Below are 26,269 nucleotides of genomic sequence, written 5' to 3'. Positions count from 1 at the left end.
AATAGGAAGAAAGAAAAACAAGAATAGGAAAGAGGGGATAAAGAAACTGTGAAATGCAGAAGAAAGATGAAGATGGAAGAAAAATGAAGATGTGAAAAGATACTCTGTTGGAGCAGAGTGCTAGCTGCTGTGTTAGGGCATGAGGAAGACTAACATAGTCTTGTGACCTAAATGGAAAGAGAATTGTCATCAGGTTTTATGGCAGGAACACCTGTGCCAAGTGGATAATTGACTCTTACTTTTAAGAGGTACAAGGAAAGAAATTGGGAACAAAAATATGTCTTCACTTAACTGACTTCCAAATTAGAATTCCTCAAACTGTCATGGCCACATGAGAGCTTAGGGAGTATCGTTTTTATGGACTAGTTATCTAAGCTACTGAAGAATAAACTTCAGATTAATCAAAAAGATGGAGATACATCAACATTGAGACTACTGATGAGCATTAAATATACACATATTATCTTGAAGAACTCAGATAGATGAGGGATATAGGAGGCAGTTTAATATGGCTGCACTGAAAATCTAGATAGAGTTCAACTTTAGTAAAAAATAGGGAAAGTGAAGAGTACATGTACACATTTTTGGAAGAGTTTTATTAACCATATGGTGACTGTGTTAGGATTATTATCCTTATAATACTTTGTGTGTAATGCTTGGTAAAACAAGCAGTATTCTCAGAAGTATAGAATTATAACAAAGCATCAGAATGAACTCATCAGATTTTTTTTTCAAAAGAAATCACATTTATCTATCTATAGTTTTCTTCATTGGAAAAGTCTACAAATAAAGCCCATCCTAACAGCAGTGAGCATCTCTACCATCCAGGCTGTGATATAAAAATACAACTTCCTATGAAAAGAAACAAAGCTACTTGAAGTACCACGTGTCTTTGAGGACAGGGCAGCTAATGTAACATGAGCCTAGCAAATCCTATTATTCTAGTTAATAAGGAGGTTGTCACAGAATATAAGGATGCACCAATAGACGTTGAGAGCCAACTTGAAAAGGCTTACATTGTTCAAAAAGTATAATAAACTGAAATGGATGAAAGCATATCAAACATGTTAGATGCCTGAATTCATAATGATACACATTCACACCTACAACTAATTGATTGCCTTTGTATGACACAGGGCTAATAAACTACACAATAAAACATGTTTTGTCCTTTTTTATATGAAATGATCTAAGTAATAATGTGAAATGATTTGAAATAATATGAAATGTTATGAATAATATGAAGTGATCTAAGTAATAAATAAGGCAAAGTTTCTTTTTGTACAAGTACTGCAAAAGATAAGTGAAGAAAGAATGATAAAGTCAGGTTATCAATATTTTACAGTAAGTCATGAATTATAAAATCTAGACATCTAGCATTGGTGGCTGCTAACATCACAAAAAGAGGAGCGGCTAGCATTTTGTGCCTTCTTTAAGATTCAAAACTATCATGAAGTCTTGCCAACAAAATCTAATCTTAATCTGTCTACATATGCTTCTAGATCCAGTCACCATGCACAAGGATACCAGATAGAATTAAATCAGGATGGAAACTGATATAGAAAATTAAGCTAGTTTCTTCTGCAAATAAATTAGAAGACAAAAAAAGCGAGATGAAATACATCAATTGAAAAAGACTGTAAAAACCCATTCCTGAACCCCTCCAAAGAAATAGAGAATGTAAAACAAAGTCATACACTTCAGGGATACACATTTCAATGATGAAACTATATACAAAAGTACAGATGTGACATCAGAAGAGCTGTTTTTCTTGGGGGAGGAAGGGTATTGTAAGAGGGGTTGGAGAGGTTTTTGAGGTGGCAAAAAAATGCTTATTTCTTGACATGTAGGGTAGTTAGAAGGTTGTTCAATTTATCTATAACAGTACATTAAGCTATACATTTGGTTTATGTAGTTGGTAATATCATACATTTTAGAAAACGAATGAGTAGCCAGATTCATTGGCCATATGGAACTCGGGGACTTGTACAAATCTAAGTGAAGATGCTGAATAAGCATTTGCGTATGTAATTCTTCAATTCAGGAGATAAATTTTGTAGCTGGACCCATGAGCCTTGTCTAAGGAGCAGTTGAAGAGTAAAATAGGTATAAATGAATCTGAGAACGGAATCCCATTGTGGGGGAAAAACAGTGTTTAATAAATGAATCTAAAAAGAAAAGGTACAGAATAGTCTAAAAGGTAGGAAGAGGAATGGTAAGCCACTGTCACTTCACTTTCTCCACTTTTGATCCTGGTAAGAGAGTAAGAAGTGAAAGGCAAGTGACTTCCTTTCAGGAACCTTATTATGAAGTTGCACATATCACTTCTGCTCACATCCATTGGCCTGAATATGTATCTGCAAGGAAGCCTGGGAAATGCAGTTCCTCACTGTGTTGCCAGGAGACCTGAAGAAGCACAGATATTCTTGTACTAGAAAGAGAAATGATGGAGGAAATTGAAGTTCTCTGGACGGCTTGGAGTTAGAATGCAAAATGAAGATGTTGAACCAGCTGCAATTAGGAGCAAAAGTCTTTAATGGATGTGGAAAAACAAGGTCAGGGGATGGCAGTAAGTAGAAGGGACATAAGTAGGAGAGCAAAATGTTACAGGATCCTGGTTGTACTTGTCTCATCTTCTTGATACAAGGGCCATGAGAGAATGAACAACTTCCACAGAACTGCAAAGAAGCAGAGTACTTGGAGAGCCAGGGTTACTTTTTGGAAAAGGAAGTGAAGAGGCTAAGAAATCAACAGTGCATCTTGCACATTAAATCTCAACCAAAGAAATACCTCTCACTACATATTTTATAAGTATGGATTTCTGTTACTCCTCTTACTTTGAGGGGATATGGAATACAAAACATTAGTTAATTTATTCAACTCTAGTTCTTAAAATTTGGTTTCCCTGGTGGTTCAGGTGGTAAAGAATCTTCCTGCAGTGCAGGAGACCTGCGTTTGATCCATGGGTTGGGAAGATCCCCTGGAAGAGGGCACGGCAACCCACTTCAGTATTCTTCCCTTGAAAACCCCCAGGGACAGAGGAGTCTGGCAGGCTACATGCGATCTCAAAGAGTCAGACATGACTGAACGATGAAAAACAGCACAGTTCTTAAAATCATTTAATTTAATTTTTAATTAAATTTTAAAATTTAAACTTTTAATTTAATTTTTAAAGTTTATTTTTTTAACTGGAGAATCATGAATATATATTTTTAATAATGGCAAATACTGCTATGCTTCTAGTAAAGAACTTGAAGCATATTGAAGTTACATGTATAGAATACAAGACCATTCTTTAAAGGGATTTGTATTTATGGAAACATTATATATTTTCATCATAAAATACCGACAATAGATTGTTCTCTGTTCTTTCAGACTATTTAGAACTAAAGTATAAACAGTTGTATTAAAGTGAAAGTGTTGGTCGCTCAGTCGTGTCTGACTCTTTGTGACCCCATGGACTATAGCCCACCAGGCTCCTCTGTCCTGGGATTCTCCAGGCAAGAATATGGAGTGGGTTGCCATATCCTTCTCCAGGGGATCTTCCCAACCCAGGGATCAAACCCAGGACTCCTGCATTGCAGGCAGACTCTTTACCATCAGAGCTGCCAGGGAAACTACCTGGGAGCCACATATAATTAGGCCAAATTTCACAGAATCCTGGTCCAAAGTAATTTGGACTACTTTAAGTTTTACCTGACCCAGGAATTTAATCCTTAAATATTAATATTTTCTGGAAAGACAACAATAGTCCTTAGGGCCATTCTAGGTGCTAAACATGTTCCATGAACCTATAGCAAATAGCTATTCTACTATAACCTCCAATAAATAACTTCTTTCTATTTTTGCCTTTTCCTAAACCTGAATCTAGGTGTTTTTTTTTTTTAACATTTTAAATATAAAAAAAGCAAAGATTTTCATATTTGCTGTCTCATCTAGCTTAAGCTTCATTGTTATATACTAATATAATTTTTTTTTCTATACATGCAAAGGTTTTTCCTTATGTACTATTTGAGAATGGAAAGTAGCAGAAACAAATCAATAACAGTTTCTTCTTTGGGGGAACCCTAGTAAGGATCTGAAACTAAAGTGGTAAACAGTTTTATCCCATAGGTAAAATCTCATCACATGGTAGTGGCTTTTCAGGAGATGGTTTGAGACCTGTGAGACTGAACAGAACTCAGGAAGCAATGATGCTCCATTACTGCAGTCTGTGTGGATTCAGCAGAAGGGGAGGAGGAGGGATGCACACATTGTGGTCCCCATCAACTGTTCTAATAGCTAGAAACATGTCTGTGTTTTTCAGTGGGTAAATTAAACTTCCATGTGAATTAAATATTCAAAATATCATAGATATTGAAGAGATTTCTACCTAATGATACTTCGTAATCAGTAGCACAAGATATAAGAAATCTAAATTCTGACTGAATCTTTGACAAAATTATTGATATGATGAATTTTTGCTTCTGTGATGGCTCAGACTGTAAAGAACCCACCTGCAATGCAGGGGACCTGGGTTCAACCCCTAGGTTGGGAAGACCCATTGGAGAAGGAAATGGCAACCGACTCCACTATTCTTGCCTGGAGAATCCCATGAACAGAAGAGCCTGGTGGGCTACAGTCCATGGGGTCGCAAAGAGTTGGACATGATTGAATGACTAAGCACAGCACAGCACATGATGAATTTTATTTGAGTAATAGTTAAGAGAAAGATCTCAGAAATGTTTTATAAGCCAAGTGTAGGAGAAACCAATAATAATATGATAATATGACTATATTGTTACCTTTAATGCTTCTAAGGACTTGTTTACTGTGCCAGCTCATGCAGTGAGCTATAACACGGGGCATTCCTCTAAGATACATGGTTAATATATACATATGGTTAAAATAAGCATATTTTATTTTAATCATTTAAAACATATATCTGTGGTACAGCCTCTATGGAGACCAATATGGAGGTTCCTTAAAAAACTAAAATTGAGTTACCATATGATCCAGTCATCCAACTCCTGGACATATATCCAGAAAAAGACAAAAACTCTAACTTGAAAAGATACAGGCACTCCAGTGTTCATAGCCACACAATTTAAAATAGCCAGGTCATGGAAACAACCTAAGTGTCCATCAAGAGAGGAACAGATCAAGAAAATGTGGTGTGTGTACGCATACATGCACACAAAGGAATATTGTTGTTTAGTCACTAAATGGTGTCCAACTCTTTGAGACCCTGTGGAATATAGCCTGTCAGACCCCTCTGTCCATGAAATCTCCCAAGCAAGAATACCAGAGTGGGTTGTCATTTCCTTCTCCATGGGATCTTCCTAACTAAGGTATCAAACTCGCATCTCCTACATTGGCAGGGAGATTGTTTACTGCTGAATCACCAGGGAAGCCCCAAAGGGATATTACTCAGCCATAAAAAAGAATAAAATGATACTATCTCCAGCAACATAGATGGATCTAAAGATTATCATACTAAATGAAGTAAGTCAGACAGAAAAAGACAAATCACATGATATCACTTATATATGGAATAAAAAAAAACTGATACAAATGAGTTTAGTTACAAAACGGAAACAGACTCACAGACATAGAAAACAAATTTATGGTTACCAAAGGGGGAGGAGGGTGAGGGATAAATTAGGAGCCTGTGTTTAACATATACACACTATATATATATATATATAAAATAGATAAACATATAGATAAATATATAGATAAAATATATATTAAATATAAAATAGATAAACAAGGACCTACTGTATAGCACAGGGAACTATATTCAATATCTCAAAATAACCTATGATGGAAAAGAATCTAAGAAAGAATGTAGAAATTTAAAAAATCAGTCCAGTTGACTTTCCTTAGAGTGGCATCTGGCTGGTAGTGTGTGACTTAAAAAATTAATCAAATATTTTTAAAACTAAAAAGACAAAGTCTATTCATTGTACAGCATTACCAGCAACAAAGACTGGCAACCATTCACTTGGTTGCACAGATTTTCACCATATGTGAGACCAAGTAGATCAATCTGAAGTAGAAGGGAAAAAACTGACTGGCACTTTCTTAATTACCTTTAGGATATGACTTGCCTTATTATCTGAAGGAGAATAAATCTACCAGTCTAACCAATGGGAAAGAAATGGCCAATTTCCCTAGTGCTGCCTGACTTGGAGATTCAGGGTCTGAACAACTCTCCCCACTGACCAAAAAAAGAGCATCTGCACTCAGGACCACTTTACCAACCTCCTTTCCACTTGCTTTCTAAAGCTAAAATTTGTAGTAATACAAAATAGTCAGAGTCTACAGTGGCTAAGTGTTAGGTTTGCTGAATCTGAGAATATGAGAAAAGAAAGTGTCATAAGAAAGTACAAAGGTAGACCACTTCTGGTATAAGAAGAACTATATATACATTGATTAGAATTACCTAGAAAAATGCTTACCTCCTCAAAGTAGTCAACCAGACCATGATAGTAAGATTGATGAAGTCCAGAATTTAGAGAAATCAAGTGACTGCCAGAGACCTGTAGTTAAACTAAGTCTGTTCACATTTACCATTTCTATAGCTGAATATCTGAGAAACGTGTTCTAACAGCAACCAGGTAAACAATGAGAGTAATCAGAAGAGTCTACAAATGTTATTTATGAGTAATCAGTGGAGAGAATCTTTATTCCTCAAGGATGAGTAACTGGAAAAAAATCGACAGAGGAGATGTGAAAATATTCTGCAAGAAGTAAAATGACTAACAAACAAGACACTAGAGGATAAATTATTTTTGAAAAATATATGCTACAATGCCATGCCCTGCTAAGTCACTTGTCATGTCTGACTCTGTGACCCTATGGACCATAGCCTGCCAGATTCCTCTATCCCTGGGATTCTCCAGGCAAGAGTACTGGAGTGAGCAGCTGTTTCCTCCACCAAGAGATTTTCCCAACCTAGGGATCAAACCCACATCTCCTGCATTGGAGGCGGATTTTTGACCACTGAGCCATATGCTATAATATCCCTAAGTAAATTTTATAAAAATGTAAGCTTTTTTGTTTTTTATAAAATTAAGAAATGAGTTAAATGAAATAAGAAAAAAATAAAATTTTAAGTAGTATAACAATAAAATGAAGAAGAAAGATATGGAGGAAAGTGGAAAAAAGAGATGTTAAAAACAAAATTAATTACTGACATGCAAAAAAACTAAATATTCAAACATTTAAAATATTCATTAAAAGCAGAATGACAAAGAAGAAAATGAAATTTTGAGATAAACACTGAGAACCACTCTATGAATAGAGGAAAAGGAGCTAGTGATAGAAATGAATGAGAGGTACTCTTGCAATTGCAAAAGGCAGAGAAAAGATATCTAACATCATATTATTGAAATGAAATAGAGGTAACATTGAAGAATGCCAAAGGAAAAAAAAATCTAACTGAGCTGAATAAAACTCTGAATATGCATATCAAACCTAAATACTTTTATGGCACACATACAACCAGGAAAAACTGAGGATGTATGTAAAAAATCTAAACTTTTTAAAGGACAAGGGGAAGAGGAGCGGGGGAAAGGAAGAGGAAGAGGGAAGAAAGTTAATCTGGACATTGTTGTTGTTCTTGTTTGGTCACTAAGTCATGTCTGACTCTTTCCAATCCCATGGATGGAGCCTACAACATTCCTTTGTGCTCCACAATCTGCTGGAGTTTGCTCAGATTCATGTCCAGTGAGTTAGTGATGCTATCTAACCATGCAGACATAGACTTCACCTTTAAACACTAGCTGTCCTAAGACAAGGAAACAGCCACTACATAGTGTTGAGGGCAAATATGTTTTATGTCATTCAGTTTGCCATTTATATGTGAAAATAGTTAAAACATATATTTGCGTGTATGTAAGTTCTTAGAAATCTTTATACACTTCTAATGGAAAAGGTGTACTAGTTGACAAAATTTTAATCAAAATAAGAACTCAGGATTAGAGACCTAAGAGTAGATAATAAAGATCAGTTAATGTTGACTTAGTCTAAATAATTATTATGAACAAAATTTTAAATGTAATAAGAGATTAAATTTTGAGATTTAAATAAATCTCAGAAATTATTTGGTATTAATAAGTTAGGTGAGAAATCATAGACTTATTTCAAAACTGAAAGGCATGCTAAACTTTCTGCCTTAAAAGAAGAAAGGAGATTAAAATATGCTATTTTCGTTTCACCAATGATTAAGAAAAAATAAATTCATATACAATTATTTGTACACATATATAATTGTAATGTGTCACACAGAATTATTTGTTGAAGAGCAGTGTGTATAATTTTCAAACCACGAGATTGAACAAAATTTGATAGCATTTTCATTATAACAATAAGGAAAATAGTAAAAGTATGTATTAAGAATGAAAGCTGGAATGAGGCAAGTAAGTTCAGTGGCATTTCTAATGACAGAAGTATAGATATGTGGAATAAAAAGTTATTAAAAAATAAATGTATTATCATTAAAAAATATTACATTAAAAATACATAATTCTCAACTGTGTGGTTTTTGCAACAGAAACAAAAAGTATCAGAGAAAGGTTAAAAGTTTTTCCAAGTATGTTGCTCAAACACAGAAATACACAAACACACAAAATGAAGCAGGATGGGAAAATAGAACATAAAACAGAAATGCATCAATATAATCTTGTTGCAGTTTCTCAAGATCTTAAAATAAATGTGGACATTCATGCATATATAAAATGTGTTGTGTGTATATTTTTAAAAAGGTGAATTAATATATAATTCTGGGATTTTGTAACCAACTCAATTTATCAATAGTTTTCTGTGCTTAGTCTCTCAGTTGTGTCCGACTCTGACTCTTTGCGACCCCATGGACTGTAGCCCGCCAGTCTCCTCTGTCCTTGGGATTCTCCAGGCAAGAATACTGGAGTGGGTTGCCATGTCCACCTGCAGGCAGTCTTTCCAACCCAGGGATAAAACCCAAATCTCCTGCACCACAGGCAGATTCTTTACTGTCTGAGCCGCCAGGGAAGCCTATTAAATCTTGTATTTATATTTTATATGATTTTCCCTTTTATCTTTCCAAGAATGAATCTTCTAATAAATAGTTAATTAATAAGTCATAGCAGAAAAAACCTGGCACATATCAATTTTAGTTTAAGTTAGACATGAAGGAAATGCTGGGTCTCTTATTAGATGGGGCAGGCACACCTGGTTAATTATTTGAATAAATAAGAATCTTAGCACCATTAAGTATAGATTACAATTGTAAAATAAATTCTACAGGGAGTAAAGATCTATAATGTGGAATCATGAGACTCTTGTATCAGTGGTTTCAAAACTACTCTGAAGCACACATTTATTCTCTGTGACTCAGGTTTGTCATTTGTTACAAGAAGTTGTCAGAAAAAATGTCCAGATATGTTTGAGAAATGCTATTATGTTCAGGTAGGAATGCTTTTTTAAAAAATAAAATTTCTTATAGACATTTATAGAGGCTTTACTGTGCTCTGTGATAGCATAGTATTGGAGTAGGGAATGGCAACGCATTACATTGTTCATGCCTGGAGAATCCCATGGACAGAGGATCCTGGCAGGCTACAGTCCATGGAGGTCACAAAGATTCGGACATGGCTGAGCACGCACAAGAGCATAGTTTACTTTTAAAAACTTCAGTAAAGGGCTTGAGCTTGCAGCACTTTTAAAACTAATCTACTCAGGATACTTTTCAAGAGCACTTTTGTTCTGGTCGGGACTCTTGGTCACAGGCGGCAAAAGTCAATACAGAAGGAAATGTGATGTGAACTGAGGACAGTCACAACTAAGCCTCTCTTTCTCTCCCTTGGTTCTCTCAGTATACTGGCTTCTGTGTTTTCTAAGCAAATGAACTTTTCCTCCAGGATGGGGAATATGGATAGAGGCTTCCTGGAGACATGTACTTTCTGCATAGCAAATGGCATCTGATTAAATATTTGAAGCAGGAATTTGATTGACCAGGCTTGGGTCCTGGTCACAGTGGTCAGAGGTAGACAGAGGATGAAGTACTAGCGTTAGTGCAGACTGGAACACAAACCTAACTTTATGTCCTGTTCACAGGAGAATGAAAACCCAGACATGACCACACCTCTTCCAGTCATACTCATTAATATTTTCTGGAAGATAGTCCTTTAGCATATGTTCCAGGAAATGCTGAATAGGAAGGAAAAATGTAATTTAATAATTACATTTGCAAACATTGATGAATGCTAACTTAGAATGTGTTAGGTATTATTCTAAGTGCTCTACTTTTAACCCCTTTAATCCTCATACAAACATGAGCCTCATGAGAGTCTCTTGAGTAGGCATTATTATTGTCTTCATTTTAGAGGAAAGAGGAAAGAATGTAAGCATCTTGCAGAGTTCCTATATAAATAAAAGTGGGAAAAATGGAATAAATTTTTTTCATCAAAAAAGATTATTATATTTAAATCACTCCTATTCAAAGTTGTGCATTTGTAAGAAATAGTCAGAATGATACCTAAGCAAAAATATCACAACAAAACAGGAAGCCAGTATGATCAGGAAAATAAATCAGATGAGGAACATATGCATGTCTTTCAAGAAATATGGCAAAATAAGATCATGGTTTCTGAAAGGAATGATGAATACAGATTGTAGTAAATATGTGGATAATTCTAAACTAACAGTTGGCTGTATACATAGTAGTGATTTCTAATACAGAGATCAAAATAGATATAATAATCAAACAGTAGTGTTAGTCACTGAGTAATGTATGACCCTTTGTGACCCCATCTAATGTAGTACATCAGGCTCCTCTGACCATGGAATTCTCCAGGCGAGAATACTGGGGTAGATTGCCATTGCCTTCTCCAGGGGATCTTCCCAACCCAGGGATCAAACCTGGGTCCCCTGCATTGCAGGCAGATTCTTTACCATCTGAGCCACCAGGGAAGATCAAAATAGATATAATTAAACACGAGACCACAAGACTGTAAAAATTTGGATTGGGTTATCTAAATTTTAAATGTTCTTTATAATATCCAGGAAGAAGTACAGATATAGATAACTAGGTTTTTAAAGAAAGCATGTATAACTTTTGAAAATTGACCATATATTCAGCTACTTTTAACATAACTCAAAGTCAGTATTACATAGACTAATCTTTATGACTCTGAAGTAGTTAAATATTAGTTAAAAGAAAGATAGTTTACAAAAGAACTCATATTTTTAACTTTAAAAACATTTCTGAATAACTCAAGGAAAAGAATCACAATAAAGTTGGAAGACGTTTAGAAATACAAAATAAAGTTGTTAAGAAAAGAAGTATTTTGTGTAAGAGAATTTCAGAGATACACATCATGCTTATTCTGCAGCTCTAAATAATTCTTGAAAATATTCCATCCAACAAAAAATATAAATGATAATAACTTGAAATAGAAAAGTGTGTCATAAAAGGAGTATTGCTAATGGCTGTGTGTGTGCTAAGTTGCTTCAGGTGTGTCTGACTGTGTGACCCCATAGACTGTAGCCCACCACGCTCCTCTCTTCATGGGAATTCTCCAGGCAAGAATACTGGAGTGGGTTGCCATTTCCTTCTCTAGGGGATCTTCCTGACACAGGGATCGAACCTGCATATCTTAAGTCTCCTGCATTACTAATGGCTGATAACAGTTATAATTGATTTATGCATAAATAATTACAGTGGTTCATTTCTGCTATGATTATCTATGTATCATTTTATCAGATCATACATTTAAAGAAAAAGGTAATAATTGTTAGAAATACAATACAGTACTTTTCTAGATAGAAAATGACTATTATATCCGTTTTTCTAAACTCCAAAACTATACGGTTTTTTTTGCTTCCTTGAAGAGGATTTCCTTATGACCAAAGAATCTCAGCTCTGACAGAAAAAAAAAAAACCCATGAAACCGGGGACTGAAGTTTCACCCTGGCAACATATGCACTTATTCATTCCATCTGTGAACTCACCTACTTACTACGATCCTTTTCTATAGGAAGTGGATGAAGCTATGTCGTTGTTTTTCCAGCTCAGTCAAGATGATCTTCTTTCCTTATGCTCATTCCACAGACTTGCTTTCTACATTGTACAAATGGCAGGTACACATGTATGAAGTTAAGTCACATGTCATGGAAAGAGCCCCTGAGATTGAGTAAGAAAGCCTTGATTCGAATCCAAGTTCTTGATATTATTAATGACGTGTGTGTGCCAGGTGCGTGCTCAATCGTGTCTGACTCTGTTACCCTGTGGACTAGAGCCTGCCGGGCTCCTCTGTCTGTGAAATACTGGAGTGGGCTATCATTTCTTTGTCCAGATTAATGACATAGATAATATTATTTATAATGTAGGTAACATGCTCTTGAACCTCTCTCTGTTATTTGATATGCAATAATGCAATTCGATAATGCAATTTAACAGTATCACGTGTATATTATGATTTATAGGTGGGATATATCATTTCTATCATCAAACTCAAATATCAGAAATATAATTGTTTGCCAGGTAAGAATGTGAGGGAGTAACTTCTTACTATACCCTGTTCATATCAGCCTTCAGTGAGCTACCAGTACATGGATAGAGAGACAGAACAGCGCAGGAGCCCAGCATGGAGTGACAGAACAGAAACAAAACAGTTGCTTCCTGCAGCAGGAACTCTTGTTAATTTGGAGCACATATGTTAAGAATATCCACCCTTCATTAAGAGTTTCTTTATGCACTCATCATCAACACACAGTCTATAGACCATAGCCACTGATTCAAGACATTGAAGACAACGTGCACAAGGAAGGAATCTACCAGCAGACGGGACTGAAATTGGCTCAAGACTTTGACAGATATGAAATTGAGCAGGTAAGAGATGAAACAAAAGAAATTATATAGTGCCATTTATGGGGTCATTCGGAGATAGGGAGAAAGGGAAGGAGAGAGGGAGAGAAGAGATCATCAAGGTGCAGTTTTTCAGGAAAGATCTATATCTTCTGGAGAATATTTACAAACCTACTCAGAACTGAAACTCATCTACCATTTATTTCACAATATAGTTAAAGAGCTACTAGGCTTTAACAGTACACATGAATTCAAATATTCTCCTATGTATTCAGTTAACCATAGAAAGTTGATTTGTTTCAGTCTCTTACCTGGAACATATATCTTCCTGAAACAAAACATGATCTCATTTCTGTCCAAGAGTGAAATACACTCATACAAGCTACAACACTCCTGTTTCAGGGGAGCATTATGCTTCCACTGGAAGCTTTTATTCCTGTTTGACAGGTTGAACATGTTTAGGAATCTATTTTTCATCAAACCTTGGAGGGTTATGTGGAAAAAAAAAAGGAGTTTACATAATGAATACAGGATTTAAGCCAAACACTCAACAATGAATTAGCTTCTCTGTGCTGAACAGAATTCGTGCCAGAAGACACTGAATGGCAATATGCAAACAAAGTACTTACTTGAAAAAAAAGTGTATAAGGTGAACCTATTTCCCCTCAAAGTATTTCCCCCCACGTGATCTTGCATTTGAATGTGGGAGTGGATGGGGACAGGGGCACTGGTGGTTTCAATTCCCAGAAGCAGAGTTGAGCCCTTGAAAATGTTACTGTAAGCATTCTATGAGTTTAACTGTCAAGTTTTTTTTTTTTTAATTAGGATTTAATATATTCCTTTTTTTTTTGGTTCAACCTCAGGACCCAAAGTAAATTTCCAGTGTAAAAATAATTTTATTATCTAATCATGTTTGAAAGAAACAGAAATAGAAAAGAATATTTACAAGGTTAGCCAGGAAGCAGATGTGGATAGTTTTTGTTTTGCTTTTTAGTATATTGCTATTGAAAATGAACAATGTGTGCAAATTTGGAGTTAATACATAACGTATCTAGTTGGATCCAGGAACTAGGTCCAGTCAGGAGTATGTTTGCTTTATTGAGGAAAGTTTTAGGAACTAAAATATATTATAGGATCCTCAATCCTTCTCTTTTTTATCCTTTTAATTTTATATTAGTGTTTTTCTAAGATTGATATCTTGAAAGGAAGGATAGACAACAGAAAATTAAAAATTACGTTCACATTAGAACACCTGATGAAAAGATATTTATAAGAATGAAAGTCACAAAATTGCACATCCCCCTCGCATTCCTTTCCTTATAGAGTAACACAGGTTGTGTGGGGTTAAAGACAGAGTAGAAGCTTAAGTAGAAATAGAGGATGGTGATACAGGGAAATGTTTTCACTTTTATATTTTAATAATAACCTAGATTGCAATTCTAAACTTTGGGACTCTGGAGAGGTAGAGAGACTTAAAAATCACTTTACATGTAGTGATTTTCACTCAGTACATTTATGCTCAACATTTACTTTCTCTTTAAAGTAACTCCTAAAATATACTGCTAACTTTTAAGAAAATAAATCCTTGAAAAATTGGAAATTTTTATACCTACAAATCTCTTTTGTTATGGTCGACATGAATTTTGGAGGAAAAGCCAAGAGATCTGGACTGATTTGAAAAGTCCAGCTGTTTGGACAGTCTAATCTTGGCAAAGCTGAAAGATTAAGGTTAACCCAGTTTGATACTGGTTATTTATTAACAGGAAAAGGTACCAAATATACCTTGTGCTTTGTTTCCTCTCTGAATATGCCCTTCAACACCATCTATTTCCTTCACATAATGCTAACCCTTTTTAAGTAGAACTTTTAATTAGAAATAAAATCAGATGGAAAGCCATGCCATTTTTACTGTTTATTTTTTCATGACTTTGTTCTGTGTCCACTACTTAAACAAGTAAAGCCTCCTCTTCAACATAGTAGTCTACTCATTTTGCAGGCAAAGCATTTAAGACAAAGTGATCAGCCTTCAACATGGAAATTACACATCTTTTAGGAAAAAAAGAAAAGCTTTATGGGATCAGTTTATTTCCTTTTCTGTGTATTCTGTGTATATTCTGTTAATATTACTGTAAGTTGTTTTATCTATTCATTATAAGAGACAAAGTTAAATGAAATTGTCCAGGCCAGAATACTGGAATGGGTAGCCTTTCCCTTCTCCAGGGGATCTTCCCAACCCAGGGATGCAAGCCCAGATCTCCCACATTGCAGGCAGATTCTTTACCAACTGATCTATCCGGGAAGCTCCCTGAAAAGTGTTAGAAACAGGTGATTTAAGTATCTTGGTGAATAGCCTCCTAAAACTTTCCTGCTTGTTGGATTAAGAAATGTCCAAGTGCATATAACCGATTCATTTTTTAATGTGATTTCCCAACTCTAAAGATGATTTTTTGTTGTTGTTCAAAATGACTTAATTTTCAGAACACACATTCCAAGATAAGTTCTGTAAGTGTCTTTGCTAGTCACCCTGCAGTCTCGCCTCAAACCTGAGAAAGAATCTTTAACAGTGACCTTGCCAGTAGGATAAAGTTTAACAGTCATCTTGAAAATTGACTACAAAGAGTTATGATCCAGAACCTTGAGACTGGTTGTGTGTGTTTCATGTATGCTCAGCATTTTCCTTACCCTTCATTATCTTCCTAATATTATTTTTATAAACTGTTTTAAAAGTGAAAGTTGCTCAGTCATGTCTGACTCTTTATGACCCCATGGACTGTATAGTCTAAGGAATTCTCCAGGCCAGAATACTGGAGTGGGTAGCCTTTCCCTTCTCCAGGGGATCTTCTCGACCCAGGAATCGAACCGGGGTCTCATGCATTTCAGGAGGATTCTTTAGGGCCTTACTTATTAAGTGAAAAATTCTTAAAAGGTTATCTAGTGGGTGCTTAGCAGTACTTGGTTCTGGATCTACTGTGATGAATGAGACAGGCAAGGTCCCTGCTATCACGCAGGGGACAGTACAACTTTCTATTCCTGCCTTATTTTCTAGTTGAGTGACCTGAAAAACAATTAAAGGCAGTTGCAGATAAGATAAAGTTATTTGCATATTCCTATTTCAAATATCAGGAAACTGACAAATAAAGGGAAATATCTTGATCAAGTTATTTTGAAATTAAGTGCTAGCTGTATTGCTACTATATTAAAAGTAAATTGCTTATTCTTTCATTCACTGTAGCTTGGGAGAAGGAAAAAAGTGAATTAATAGAATATGAAGTCTCGATAGAGAGAACTTTCAGACCTTTAAAAATAGTATTTGTAAAAAAAAAAAAATAGTATTTGTTTAAAGACTAGTATAGTATAAAGGAGGAAGAAATTGATATTCGTATGTCCAAATCTCATACAAACTGAGCTTCTTGACTCTTATTTTGGTGAAGTGAATACAATTATTTTGTTTTAAATGATAATTCAATTACTAAAGCATAAACACAGATGAAAAGTTCATTTAGAGTATTCAGTTGAATAAAATGATACTTCAACAATATCTGCTCTGCTGAGGTGCCTGTTGTTGATTAATAACACTGATGATGCTATAGATTGGCTCATTAAACACCATTCCAGCCTTCTTCTTCCTGTGTGTGTCTGGCTGAAGATTCTGAAAAGCTTAAAGTGATACTTCCCCTATGCCTTTGCAGTAAAGAGTCAGGAAGAGAATTAGACTCTACCATTAAAATGTATTTGCACAGACTTTAGAAGGTAGAAGTAGGAATAGTTGTGTTGCTTTAGATTTTTTTTTTTCCTACCAGCAGGCAAGACCTTGGTTTCTAAAGCAGTACTCCAGTGTATGTTATCCACTTCCTTTCATGTTGAGAGGCAGCTGTTGCAAAAGCAGTGATGACAGCTAGCTCCCAGCTTTCTGATTATGGAACTGCTTTTAAAGTGGGATGTCTGTACTCAGCCGTTCCTGTGGTAGCTTCAGTCCCTGGCTGTGTCAGCTCTGCAGTGTTGTGTTCATGTCCAGAGCCCACAACTTTGGCTCTGTCTTCTATTAATTTTGAAAGTACTTTATTCTCTGTATTAAATCTTTCTTGCTTGCTTTAAATATTTAGATTTGTTTCTGAAGAACACAACAGCGTGTCAGACTGTGAGTTGTCTAATACCTGGTGTTAACCTCTTTCTAATAATAGAGTTTCAACTGGTCACATATCTATATAATGAAAGACTGCCTTGCTCAGCTTCTCTTATTGAGAGGTATAACCGTGTGTCTTAAGCTTCAGATAATAGAATTTAGACAGGTATTATATTTGATATTACTGGGTTTTGTCTTTAAAAGGATGGAGCATACAATACTCTGATACTTCCTAGTTGCTATGTGATAGCAAAGGTTGAATATCTTCCCTAAATCCAGGGACAGAGTATAGAGAGTTTAGTGAGAGTATAATGAGAATATAGTGTTCAGTCAATAGTGAACCACCCACACCTGAATTATTTTATGAAACACACAGTTCTATCCTGTTTTGTTGTTGTTGTTCAGTTGCTCATTCATGTCCGGCTCTTGAGACTCAATGGACTGCAGCATGCCAGGCTTCCCTGTCCTTCACTATCTCTCAGAGTTTGCTCAAACTCATGTCCATTGAATCGGTGACGCCATCCAACCATCTCATCCTCTATCGTCTCCTTCTCCTCTTGCCCTCAGTTTTTCCCAGCATCAGGTCGTTTCCAATGAGTCAGTTCCTTGCATCAGGTGGCCAAAGGATTGGAGCTTCAGCTTCAACATCAGTCCTTCAAGTGACTATTCAAGATTGTGTTCCTTTAGGATTGACTGGTTTGATCTTGCAGTCCAAAGACTCTCAAGAGTCTTTTCCAAAACCACAATTCAAAAGCATCATTACTTCAGCATTCAGCCTTCTTTAATGCTGGATTTTAGACTCTCTCTTGCTTTTGAAAAATAACATCTTATTCTTAAATAAAACATAATTGGGTTGCTAGAAGTAGAATTCGAACATAATTTTAAAAATGAGGCATGGGTCTAATAGCTGGGTACTGGGTGGCAAGAACCCTACTATTGCAGGCTGAAAAGCCAGTGATTCTTCCGATATCATGATAAAACATTTGACAAAACTGTCACTTGTAATCCTTATAAAGATAGACTACTTACCAAAAGAATGTGCAGCCTCTGTAAATTGCTTGGAAAACCTTAGGACATTAAAAAACTCAGAAAGTTTATGGGTGTTAGCTCTTTCTTGCAATGCACAGTTCTGTGACAAGATGTACTTGGACTGGTTATAAGATGCGATTTTAAAGAAGCAGCTTTCACAGTAAGTAACCTCTGATGTCCTCAAGTGCCTCCATTAAAACCTCTCAGTTAATTGGGGTCCATTCTAGTTTCAAAGGTTAGATTAAGGGTGATGCTTTCTTGCCTCAACTAATATTTTCAGAGAGCATCAAAGCAGACATCATTAAATTGAGGGGAAGCCAAAATATTCTGAACAAAGAAACCAGAAAGTATAAGAGGACAGCCTGCAAGCTTGGAAAGCTTTTCTCAGTTAGATCTCTGGTTATGATTATTTGCCTGTGGATCCGACTGTCAGTAGAAAAAAGCTTACTGAGTTTTTTAGGAATTGTATTGATCTGCAAAAGCCAATGTATGCTTGACCTTTAAAGCAGCTCCTGAAGCCTCCCAACTGGCCTTGAAGAACATAACCCAGAAATTTGTACAGTCTTCAAGGAGAGAATAGAGTCCAATTCTCTCTTAAGGAGGAAATTATAAGGTATTCAGATATTTTCAAGAATGAAAGAGAGAAATATTTAAAACAAAGAATTCATTCATTCAATATTGATGTGACCCCAGGACAGTCCATGAAAGTCAGGATGATCACAGGCAAACCAGTCATTATGGTAACGGGAATATTGGACAAAGAACAACATCTCAAAGTAAAGAAAACAGGAACTGTAAATGACAAGGGACGATGAAATTTCTTCTGGATAATATAATCAGGATCTAGTCAAGGAAATTATTTCAGCACCAGAATGGGGAATGTTTATAATTCCTGTGCAGTAGGATTTGATCATTGCTTTGAAAAATGACAGCTGTTCTTTTCCAATTCTTCCATTTTTTGGAAGGCAGCTGTGCTTGGCACTATATCTCCAACACTGCACTCTTCCATTTTTTTCGAATGGGACTTTATTATATTGGATATACATGTGTGTAGAGGGAGGGTAGGTCAGTGGGAAGAAGTGCACACCTGGAGTTTTGGCAGCAGGCTGCAAGTTGTGTCCCAGTATCTTTTTTCCCCTCCTATAGTAATGGCCAGCCAGTCAAAAGCCACACTTCTCAGCCTCCATTTCAATGAGATTTGGGCAAGTAACTAGTTCGTTCTACTCAATGAAATGTGAAAAGAAATATGCGATTGGTTGTGCCCTTAAAAGGATGACATGTACACCTTCCTCTCTGCTCCTCCTTCACACGCACACACACACACACACACACACACACACACACACACACACGCAGATGCACACTTGAAAGGTAGCAATTAATACAGTGGCCACTTTGGACATGGATAGCTGGTACTGACAATAGTAAATCTGAATTGCCCATTATCATTCTTACCTTAGCTATAAAGAAGAGCGCGAAAACACAAGAGGGAACATATTATCATATTTATACTGCTGTATTTTGGGTCTTTGTTATAGAGTTTATGTTAAAACCATGTTAACTACCGCAGTATGCATAGACCGAAATGATTATTTTTCCTAAAATTTTATTCATATTACATTACTTACAAAAACTGAATCAGAGATCCAAACTGGCTATTTCAAGGTGCATGTTTAAATTAAAAATTGTATGAAGTATTCATGTTCCATAAATTTAGAATAAAAACTTAATTGTTCTCAAACAATTATCTCCAGAGAATATTTACAATGAAAACGTCATCCACAGACTACTGATGCCAATAATCATTAAATTAATGCTGATAAACATTCTATGAAAGGTTTACATATTAGACTATTACAGATTTTCACATAGTTTGGTATAAAGCTGAGAAATATGGTCCGTACAGGGACTAGTTGAAATGAGAGTTTTATGAAGTCTAACATCCATTCTGGAAAATAACAATAACAATTGAAAAATTATCTTGGCTCATCAAATGTAAAGTTAATATTCAGAGTATGTATAGAGTGCACAAAAACAGTGGATTGATTTTAAAAGGAATTCAGCTTTTTTTCCTGCTTATAATGACATGATGAGAAAATTCCTCTACATTAAAGAAAAAAAACATGTATTACATATCTATTCCCAAATTTGTCAATTAAAGTAATTGCTTGTGTTTCTTAATCCAAGACCAAAGAACTTAGAATGCACTTTTCTTTCTTCCTGGGGTTTGTCTCCTTGGAGCGTATGAGAGAATTCTCACTGCCTTTTGGCTTATAGGGCTGCCAGGGTGAGAACAAAGCTGAGGGGTGAAGCCTGGGGAGAGGGGACCAGAGGAGAAAATTTGTCAAAACAGTTTTATTTGAAAAGAAAGGAAATTAGTTGAAGTTATCAGATTGGTTTTGGCTAATTTTACTTACTGATTGTATTTTAGCATAGTATAGATAACTAGAATTTGAACATAAGAGATAGTGAGAATCAAACTGAAGTTATACTGTGGATACTTTCAAGCCTTGGAGGATATCATTGTCCTACAATTACAGAAGACAATGGCCATGAACATCAGGGTGGCTAGTTTCCTTAATGAGTCTATTTTTACCCATTTGAATAAGACTCTTGAGAGTCCCTTGGACAGCAAGAAGATCAAATTAGTCAATCCTAAAGGAAATCAACCCAGAATATTCATTGGAAGGACTGAAGCTGAAGCTCCAATACTTTGGCCACCTGATGCGAAGAGCCCAGTGAGAGACTTTTTTTTTTGGGACTCCAAAATCACTGCAGATGGTGATTGCAGCCATGAAATTAAAAGATGCTTATTCCTTGGAAGAAAAGTTATGACCAACCTAGACAGCATATTAAAAAGCAGAGACATTACTTTGCCAACGAAGGTCTATCTAGTCAAAGCTATGGTTTTTCCAGTAGTCATGTATGGATGTGAGAGTTGGACTATAAAGAAAGCTGAGCGCCAAAGAATTGATGTTTTGAACTGTGGTGTTGGAGAATACTTTTGAGAGTCCCTTGGACTGTAAGGAGATCCAACCAGTCCATCCTAAAGGAAATCAGTCCTGAATATTCATTGGAAGGACTGATGCCGAAGCTGAAACTCCAGTACTTTGGCCAGCTAATGTCAGAAACTGACTGATTTGAAAAGAGCCTGATGCTGGGAAAGATTGAGGGTGGGAAGAGAAGGGGATGATGGAGGATGAGGTGGTTGGATGGCATCACCGACTCAATGGACATGAGTTTGAGTAAACTCTGGGAGTTGGTGATGGACAGGGAGGCCTGGCGAGCTGCCATTCACGGGGTAGCAAATAGTCAAACACCACTGAGTGACTGAACTGAACTGTATGTTAAATTGACTTAAGTAAAGGAAGAGAATCCAGTTCTAAAAAAATAATACAATTTAGGGAATAAAATATACTCATCAGTTTCTCTCAAATTTTTCCAATAAAATTCCTTAGTGACAAAGGGAACCTATACTGGTTTATAGGAAGTATAACATTTATTTAAGGTGTTACATTTTATCTTAAAATTGTGTGTATACAGTGTATATTTTATGTTAAACTTAAAATATAACATTCCCTCCTCATCTCAGTCTTGGAGCAAAACTGAGTCAGAACTGTGTACTTCGCAATGAGTTCTATAGCTTCAGTTGTAGCCTATACATAAATAGTTTTAGTCTGCTGAGAGAATTGTGATAATGTGTGTCCGTATTTGTCTGAAAACTTTGAGTCTATTATTTGGTACACTTAATTTCGAATGTTAATATTTGAATGAGTTGTGTCTCATAGTTTTTATCCGAATGTTTCTTGCATCCAATTTCTGGGACCAACTCTATTTTAAGGCAAAGTAGAGTTTATCATATTCAGAGATGGATTATTAGTAGAGTTATGTGTGTGTGTATACATATATATATTTAATTTTACTTTTTTGGCTGTGCTGCATGTCACGTGAGATCTTAGTTCCCCAATCAGGGTTGAACCCACACCCCCTGCATTGGAAGGCCGATTCTTAATCAGTAGACCACCAGGGAAGTCCTAGTAAAGATGTTAATATTGCCAAATATCTCATGTAATTTTGGTACCCTTGATCTTTTTCCCTTAAGATAAATTACTGATTTAATTTTCAGATATCCTCCCAAATCTTTACAAATGAGTGTGGTATGTATACTATAAGGCATTGTGATATTAAGTGATGTACTAAATATATTTTACATGATGTATTTCAAATATGTTTTCTAGTCAGTCTATAATATGGTCACAAACAGCTATGTTAGAGATCCATTTGTGGCTTGTTTAATATAACAACTGGAAGACAACAATACTCAAATAGACAAATAGCTCTTAGGATAAAAATGATTATGACTAAAACTTCCAACTCTTACAGAAAACTTATTAGCTGACATTTTTAATGGTCTTTGACATTCTAAACATAGTTTTCCTTTGATCACTGAATAAATTCTTATTGCTGATAGAAATAAATAAAACTACTAAAAATATTCATAATCTCTGGCAAGATCACAATGTTCTCAAATTGTCTCTGAAGAGAAAATGGATCAGTTTACTGTCAAGCTTTATTACTTCTTTGGTGCCACAGACATTTTCACGGAGCAAAGATTTCTAAAAACTTTGTTTAAAAAACTCAAGAATTAACCTTTCCTGAAGAAATCATTTTTAATGTCTTTTCTAATTTTTTCACTCTCTTTCAGCTTCTCTGTATGCTTATTACAGGCCAAAGATTTTATAATTTCAAGTGCATTTTAAGTAATCAAAGAGAAATCAAAATTTTCCGTAATTGTGTAATTTTGCGTATTTTTTGTATAAAATAATTGTATGGCATCAACTATTATTCAAATACATTTACAAATGAACTTTATTAAAAGTCAAAACAGAAACTGGTATACTTTTATGTAAAACTGGCCAAGTTTTCTAACATTGCTTGTTATATTTTATGTCTATTTTTTCCAGTTTCATTGAGATTTAAGTAACCTATGACCTCATATAAGTCTAAGATATACAGCATAATGATTTGACTTACGTTCATCATGAAATGGTTATCACAAGTTCAGTGCACATCTATCATCTCATTTATATGCAGATTTGAAGAAATAGACAAAAATTTTTTCTTGTGATGAGAACTCTTTGCATTCATTCTTTTAACAACTTTGACATATAATGTACAGCAGTGTTAATTATATCAGTCATGTTGTACGTCATATCCCCAGTGCTCACCTATCTTATAACTGGGAAGTTGTACCTTTGGACCACCTTTATTCAGTTGCCCCTTTCCCACCCCCTGTCTCTGGTAACCACAAATCTGATCTCTTTTTCTATGAATTTGTTTTGTTTTTAAAGTATAATTGATCTGTAAAGCTATGTTAGTTCCTGTTACACAACATAATAATTTAATACTTCTGTACATTTCAAACTGATCACCATGTTAGTTAGCATCTCATAGTTATTGACTATATTCTTCACCTTGTTCATTTCATACTTGTGACTCATTTACCTCTTGATTTTTCTCACCAATTTCTTTCCTCCTCCAGCTCCCCCTCTCCTTTAGCAACCACTTATTTCTTTTCTGTATTTGTAACTCTGTTTTGTAATGTTTGTTCTTTCATTTTTGTTTAAACGCTGCAATATCTAAACTGTCATGTTGCTAGTTTTCTCAAGAAAATAAGTTAGATCATGGACACAAATATTTGAATTTTTAAATGCTATCAATAAGAAGACACCAGGACCTTTTTTTTTTTGGTTTGAATAGTCTACTCTGTGTTTCCAGATTTTCAGTTAACTTGAATAGGGATTGAATGCATCTCTGCTTAGTTTCAAACAGAAGCAAACCCGTTTCCAACTATTCTATAACGCCACCTTCTGGAAATGAAATGCTTCTGTAAATGTCAGGAAGCAGTTCATTTTTATTGTGGTAGATTTAGGACTTGGTACTGAGAAAACTCATGCTTCATCAGGAACATAAGTTCCTTTTAACCAAATATTCTCCACCTCCAGCCCTGGGGAATTAAAGAAGACACTGGTGTGTAACAGCTGCAGAATAAGTGAAAGTTTTTAATTGCTTATATTAGGAATAAAATTCTGTTATATTTACTTCCCCCGCCCCTTTTTAGAACCACAAAGTTGTTCTGCTTCTGTAATACATGACATTTTTACATCTAATAATAGTGCATAGAAATAAGTAACACCACTGTTCACACCATTAAGAATGAGCTAAGCCTCTGCAGTTCCAGTTAATCATTCTGTTCTAAAGGCTAGTTAATGAATATACATTTTGTTTGACATAAGACATGAGACAATCAGGATTTTTCTGACTAATTCTAACTACGTCAAACTAGTTAAACTTGTTAGTAGCCAGAGTTCACATTTAAGTATGGGGTAACCCACATTTGCCACCTCTGAGGACCGATTGTTTTCACAGTGTTAGTGTTAGAACTTAAAAAAAATAAACTATTGGTATTTCTTTGTTGGAAACTTATGGGGTGAAGATGAGTATGTGTAAACAGATTTTTTTTAATGATAGTTTTATTTCTAAAATGTGAACTTTGTAAAATATGTTTCCGAGGTTTCACTTTTTAAATAAAAAAATCTGCTGAAGATTTTAAAATTCATAATTTCTGTGTTAATTTTTAATTCTGGTCACTTGAGGACTATGCAGATATATACTAGTCAGTTAATCTTAGTGGTTTCATACAGACATGGGCTATATCTGGAAGAGCAAATTTATTGTACGTGAGTAACCACTCATGCCCACAGCAGATATTACTAAATGAACTTGCCTCTGTTTTTCTATGAATCCAGGAAGCAGTGTATACAATGTTTTACTCCAGTTACCCTTGGTAGAATATAGTTCATTTATGAGATGAAACTTACTGATTATTGAGACCCTAGAGGAACCAGATGGCTCTAGTGGTAAAGAACCCACCTGCCAATGCAAGAGACACAGATGTGTGTTCGATCCCTGGGTTGGGAAGATCCCGTGGAGGAGGAAATGGCAACCCACTCCAGTATTCTTGCTTGGAGAATCCCATGGGCAGAGGAGCCTGGTGGGCTATAGTCCATGGGGTCGCAAAGAGTCAAACTGACTGAAGCGTGCATAACACACAGAGGAACCACAAGAAGGATGAAAAGTAAAATGTTTGCAGTTGGGATGGGAGAAAAATATGAGCAAGAGAAATATCAGTTTTAAGGAAAATGTGGAAAGACAGGTCCTTTAATGATATAATTTGAGTCAGCAAATAGTACTAATAGTCTCATACTATCTTCAATTAAAGTCCACCATTAGATATTCAGTCTTTTAAAAGTAGTTCTTATTCAATAGGAACGACTAACAGAAGGTCAGAAACATAAAACCGTACCAGTCATTAACAGTTTTACTATATTTATTTCTTAAAAGCATCAGTCATCAGAGGACCATTTGTTCTTGAGGTGGGGGAGGAGAATATAGACCCAATTTTGAGCACATGTGCAGTCCAAAGAGAGCAGAATCCAAAACAAGATAAAATAGTAGATTGATTACTTTGTCTAGGAAGAAGTCCAACAATCTTCAAGCCTATTAAGTGCTAGATACTGGTTATGATGCTAAAGATATAGAGAAGGTATGCCAGAGTCCTAAAGTACTGTAAAGAGTCAGAGAGACTGACATAAAAGGAGATAGTTGGAAATATTTCATTTGCATTCATTATTATGCCTACAAGTAGTATGGGGGGAGAAGTTGAGGAGAACTAGCAAATAAAATTCCCTTGAAAAATACATTTAAAACCAAGATAATGGATCAGAGAAGAGAGAAATCATATCAAAGAGATTAATAAGGGCAAGACGTGCCCCAAAGTATTGTCTTTTATATAATGTTTGACCTTGATATATATAAAGAATATAATCTTAAGAGTGATTGAGCAGTAATGGAAACATACAAAAAGCAGTCATGGAATCAGAGTTGAAGGAATCTAACCAGATATTGCCCCTGTTAATCAGTAAAGCTAATTTTGGTTGCAGTTTATGTTTAGAAGGGAGAGAGGGGAAGAAGGGCTTCCCAGGTGGCGCTAGTGGTAAAGAACCGTCTTGCCAATGCCGGAGACAGAAGAGACATGGTTTGGATCCCTGGGTTGGGAAGATCCCCTGGAGAAGGGAATGGCAACCACTCTAGTACTCTCACCTGAAAAATTCCATGGACAGAGGAGCCTGGCAGGCTACAGTTCACGGGGTCACAAAAGAGTTGGACAGGACAGAGCAACTGAGCACAACACATTACCTCCATAGCTCACAATCCAGGAGGTT

General features: G+C 35.6%; 1 protein-coding gene across 1 annotated transcript in view; it reads right to left on the bottom strand.

Annotated features, from left to right (window-relative positions):
• The window catches only part of PIK3C2G (phosphatidylinositol-4-phosphate 3-kinase catalytic subunit type 2 gamma), a 409,785-nt gene extending 397,698 nt beyond the window's left edge, over nucleotides 1-12,087 (bottom strand). Inside the window, exon 1 of the mRNA XM_043441512.1 lies at nucleotides 11,977-12,087. The gene's annotated coding sequence lies outside the window, so the exon portion shown is untranslated. The remainder of the gene's footprint in view (nucleotides 1-11,976) is intronic.
• Between the last annotated feature and the right edge of the window lie 14,182 nt (nucleotides 12,088-26,269).

The sequence above is a fragment of the Cervus canadensis genome, chromosome 21, assembly GCF_019320065.1.
Source record: "Cervus canadensis isolate Bull #8, Minnesota chromosome 21, ASM1932006v1, whole genome shotgun sequence".
Lineage (NCBI taxonomy): Eukaryota > Metazoa > Chordata > Mammalia > Artiodactyla > Cervidae > Cervus > Cervus canadensis.
The sequence above is the reverse complement of the archived record's forward strand: the minus strand, read 5'-3'. Positions and strand labels throughout refer to the sequence as shown.